We start from the raw sequence: 5,246 nt of genomic DNA on the forward strand, positions 1-5,246 counted from the left end.
CCTAATCAAAACCCCAATGTGAATCTTTTTGGAACTTAAGTTTACTCTGAGTTTCATCTGAAAAAGAAAGTCTCTAAAAATAGTCAAAGTTTAGAAAAAAAAACAGTGAGAGGAAGTTGCCATATTTATTTTTGTTTATCAAATACGTATGGTTCCTTCTATGCGTCAGGCACTGTTCTAAGCCCTATACAAATATTTACTCGTTTAATACCACATTGAGACATCAAAATAGACTACAAAGCCATACTAAAGCAGTGTGATATGGGCATAGGAATAGAAAACTTGACCAATGGGACTGTATCGGGGTCAGGTCCTCTGGAAGCTGATACCAGATGAATTAGAAGCATAAGAGATTCACTTGGGGAAAATACATGTGAAGGACAAAAGGGAGATGTAGGGCTTTCAGACCACAATTTAGGTCCAATACCTATGCAAGGAGAGAGGGAAGGAAGGAGGATTGGATAGGAAGAGCCTCGGACTATAATGCAATTCTGAGAAAATCTCAGCCAGGCCAATGGAGAGCTCCAGAGGAAGATTGCTCATTAGAAGAGCCCCATTTTGGACAGAACTGGTCAGCTGTAGGATCCCCACTGTGCTCAATCCTTGTTTGACAACAGTCCAGAGGGAGTGTGGCTTCAGGGTGAATGTTGTAGTGGGTCTTGGAGGTGTGGCAACTGGAGACTGTCAGCCAACTACACTTCTCACAACAGACTCTTTCTTGAAGGGACATCTGAGCAGTGTTCCTCTCTGGCTGTCAGAGGTATTGTGTGAAGATTGAAGAATAGACTTATTTATTTGTATGAAATTTATTTATAATAAGTTAGACATTTCAAACAGTGGGGAAAAAAGATAGACTTTTAAAATAAATGATGTTGAAACAATTGGCTATCCATTTGGAAAGAATTAATTTAGATCCCTGCTTCATCCTCAATATACCTAAAATTCAGGTGGAGAAAAAAGTTATAAATAATAGTTGAAGAAAAAAATTTTTTGAAAAACCTTGCTGTGGAGAGGAAGCCTTTCTATGTAAAATGCAATACTCAGAAACCATAAAAGAAATGACTGAGAGAGATTTGATTAAATAAAAATTTAAAACTTCTGTATGGGAAAAAAGCATCATTAATAAAATTAGAAATCAGGTGATAGATTTGGAGAAAATATTTGTGCCACATATATATAACAGGCAAAGGATTAAAAGGTAGAATATATAAAGAGATCCTTCACATCAATAAGAAAAGATAAACAACCCAGAAAGAAAATGGCCAAGGATATTGACAGGCAATTCACAGAAGAAATATAAATTGGCTATTAAACATAGGAGAAAATGTTTACAACTCACTGGTTATCGGAGAAGTGGAAATTATTGGGCAAACCAGATAGGCAAAAATTAAAAATATTGCTAGTATGTGTATATATATATATATATATATATATATATATATATGTTTTGGCTGCATTGGGTCTTTGTTGCTGCGTGGTCTCTTCAGTAGTTGCAGTATGCTGGCTCAGTAGTTGTGGCTTGCGGGCTCTAGAGCGCAGGCTCAGTAGTTGCAGGGCATGGACTTAGTTGCTCCGTGGCATGTGGGATCTTCCTGGACCAGGGATCGAACCCGTGTGCCCTGCATTGGGTGTTCTAACCACTCCTCCACCAGGGAAGTCCAAGATATTGCTAGTATATTTTTATACTAGTATATAAAATATTGTAGGGTAGCTGGGAAAATGAATATTTGCTTTTCTAGCCTCTAAGGAGGAAGTGGGCAAGGAAGAAACAGTTTAGGAATAAGTTTTAATTTGGTGAATCCTCAGTATCTGCCATATCCATGGGTTAGGGAATGGGAATGGTTGTACAAACTATGGTATATCCTTGCTAAGGAAATCTATGCACCAAATGAGTTAAATCTATATGGACTAGTGTGGAAAGATTTTTCAAGATGAGGAATTTATCACATAACCTGATTTTATACATATTAAAAGAAAATGTAGCAGTTACTCTGGGTTTGAAGGAGGAATTGAAGTGGAGGAGGACTTTAAGGATTTAATCTACATTTCTGTATAGGTTAAGTCATTTACTTTAGGTTCCTATATCTCTTGAGAGATTAAAAAAAGATACATCAAGCAATTACTAGCCCTCTTCCCCAAAACAAGAAAGTAAAGTCCTAATTCTCTCCTATGTCCATGGAATCCATTCAACATTTTTTCCACAACAGCCTTTGATTTTTCTTTCTTCTCTATTCCTATAGCTACACCTCATTTCTATTTCTACACCAGTTTGTGTCTGTTTAACCTCAATAGCCTTCTAACTGATACTGACATCTCCAGTCTTTCTTCACCGCAGTCCTGCAGTCCACAGCCAGCTTACTTTTCCTAAGACTAGGTTTACTTCAATCACCCCTCTGTCCACAAATCTTTTATGGCTCCCCCAAAGTGTTCAGAGGGATGCTAACAGGTGTTCCATGGGAAAAGAGTTCTGTGGTTTGGTGTGTCAACTTAAAGAAAAATGCACAACGTGAGAGTTGTGAGGTTAAGTTTTATTCAGGGTCTTATTGAGGACTGTAGCCAGGGAGACAGACTCAAAGTAGCTTTGAGAAACTGCACTTAAGAGGTAGGGGAGGAGCCAGTATACATATGAATTTTTTGGCTAGGAAATACATATAGCAAAGCACAGATCTTGGTTAAAGATTACTGCTAATCACAAAGAACAGATCTCAAGTTAGTGATTGTAGTGCTTTTCTATGCATGTGAAGATGCAAGAATCTGGGGTCATTAAAATTTTTCCTGAGATAAGCATCTTAATTATCTAGGGGCTGTTTAGCCAAAGCACAGAATGCCTCATCCAGTTTTTTTCATCCTGAATTCTCCTCAGGGTGCACTGTTGCACTGTGGGTGACTGCAGTGGGTTGTGATTTAACCCTTGTATAACTGGATGTTGAATGATACTCTGTTCTTTTTTTGTTCACAGGTGAATCTGGGAAATGCTGTGTTCAATACAGTTAAAACTTTTTTCTTCAGAGTGGAATATTCAGACACCAGTGGTAGGGGAACTTCAAAGGCGGGGAGACAGTGTATAGTGCTTCTCAATTTATTTGAGCATGCAATCCTTCTTTTGAGGAATGCTATTGACCTTCTCAGGACACACGTTGAGAAACAATGACTTAAGGGAAAAAGTTCATAATTATTCCTCTGGCATTAATGGCCTTGCTTAACATGCTCTTATCATCTAATTTCCTCCATTTCCCAGAATGAGTTTCCTTACTTGCTTCTTCCTTCAGGAGTCAATGCTGGCTCCTCCTCTTCTGGGGAGTTCTTCCTAGTCATCTCAGTCCCTCTGAACTCTGGCATTTGTTGCCAGAACTCTCATTAGTTACTCCTTCAGAACTGTTATTGATATTCCACCTTTCTTGGGTCTACCTTGTCTACCCACCTGAATAGTGCTAGGACTGTGTCTTATAAATAATCTGTAGTAAACATAATATTTAGCTGCTTGAGTAATATTGTGCATCTCCCCCAGTGTGGATAATGACCACCCCTGCACAAGGCAGTATCTAGGCCTTAGGTAAACCTTCTGTTGGTTTATACCATCATGGAAAGCACTGAAAATGGCACTGTATTAGTTTTCTATTGCTGCTGTAGCAAATTACCACAGACTTGGTGACTTAAAACAACAGAAATTTATTATTTTATAGTTCTATAGGTCAGAAGTCTGACGTGGGTCTCACTGGGCTAAAATCAGGGTGTCAGCAGGGCCGTGTTCTTTCTGGGAGCCTTAGGGAAGACTCCATTTCCTTGCTTTTTCCATCTTCTTCTTCTTTTTTTGTGCGTGCCTTTTCCACCTTCTACAAGCCTCTGCGTTCCTAGGCTCCTGGCCCCCTTTCTCCATGTTCAAAGCCACAAGGGCTGGTTGAGGCCTTCTCACACCACATCACTCTGACCTCCTCTGTCTCCCTTTGCCACTTTTAAGGACACTTGAGAGGACATTAGGCCCACCTGGAAAATCCAGGATAATCATCCTATTTTAAAGTCAGTTGATTTGCAACCTTAATTCCATCTGCAACCTAATTCCCCTTTGCCATGTAACCTAGCATATTCACAGTGCCCAAGGATTGGGAAGTGGACATCTTTGGGGAGCCATTACGCTGCTTACTACGGGCACTCTTGCCCAAAAGTCTAAATTGCACATAGGTGGTAGTGGGGTTTGACAATAAATGGGAAAAGCTTTTTGGCATTACAAAAACTCTCTTCAAATACAGGGAGGCCCTGCTGCGTGATCTTTGGCAAATCACTTGAGTCTCCTCATCCACATTTCTGCTAAAATGGAAATTGCCATCCTTTGCTCTGCGTGTTAAATGAAATAATTATGTAACCAGGTTTAGCTTAGAGGATGACAAATAGGGTTCAAGAAGTTCTTGATGAATCTTGATGAGGAGGGTGGGCGAGGTTCTCTGAATGACGTCTGGAGAAGGTTTGAGAGATTTCAGGAGAAAAGGAGTGAGAAGTGCCTGCCCTTGAATGAAGTTGGAGGTTGAAAATTCTAGCAGAAGGAATCAACTTTCATGGAAGCTTTTGAAGAGGGCCCAGGTTAAAAAAAAGGGGGGGGGGGCGAAGAGCAGAGGCTACTTAGGAGACACCTAGGTGACAGAGAGTACAGAATTGAAGAGGGAAAGGTATTTGGTTTTCCTGGGCAAAGATACTATTTTGTGACATTCTCTCCCTACTTAGTTCAAGGACACATATACCGTAGGTGTACAATCACCTAGTGAATAAGTAAATGAATTATAAAAGCGTGGCCAGGATAAAAAAACAACATAAAAACCCAGTACTGTAGGTTCCACCGAGATTTGAACTCGGATCGCTGGATTCAGAGTCCAGAGTGCTAACCATTACACCATGGAACCGCCACGCTCGCAGCGTCGCCTTCGGCTCTCTAATCCTTAAAGAACCCTGCCCCCATCCACAAACCAACCGCCAGAAGCAGTGCTGAAGCGCTCCCCAGCGCCCCGCTTCGCGGCATGGCGGCGCGTGGACTGAGGGAGAGACCGTTAAGTGTGGAGACCCGCCGCTAGGAAGGTCAGCCGGGAGTTCAGGGCTCAGTATCCGTTCTGAACCTCCCGGGGTGGGGGGCAGAGCGGGGGGACGAGAATTTGAAAACGTAAGCGAAACCCGAGAGCACCGCCCTTCTTAGGCTCAGGGGCGGGGCACCGCCTCCCCGGAAGTACTTCCCCTTAGGGGCGGGGGCCTGCCGGAAGTGG

General features: G+C 41.6%; 1 non-coding gene across 1 annotated transcript; it reads right to left on the reverse strand.

Moving 5' to 3' along the window:
• Window positions 1–4,820: 4,820 nt before the first annotated feature.
• TRNAQ-CUG (transfer RNA glutamine (anticodon CUG)) lies at window positions 4,821–4,892 on the reverse strand. The gene has a single exon. It is a non-coding gene; the product is annotated as a tRNA-Gln (tRNA).
• Window positions 4,893–5,246: the final 354 nt, after the last annotated feature.

This window comes from Eschrichtius robustus, chromosome 1 (assembly GCF_028021215.1).
Source record: "Eschrichtius robustus isolate mEscRob2 chromosome 1, mEscRob2.pri, whole genome shotgun sequence".
NCBI classification, from domain to species: domain Eukaryota; kingdom Metazoa; phylum Chordata; class Mammalia; order Artiodactyla; family Eschrichtiidae; genus Eschrichtius; species Eschrichtius robustus.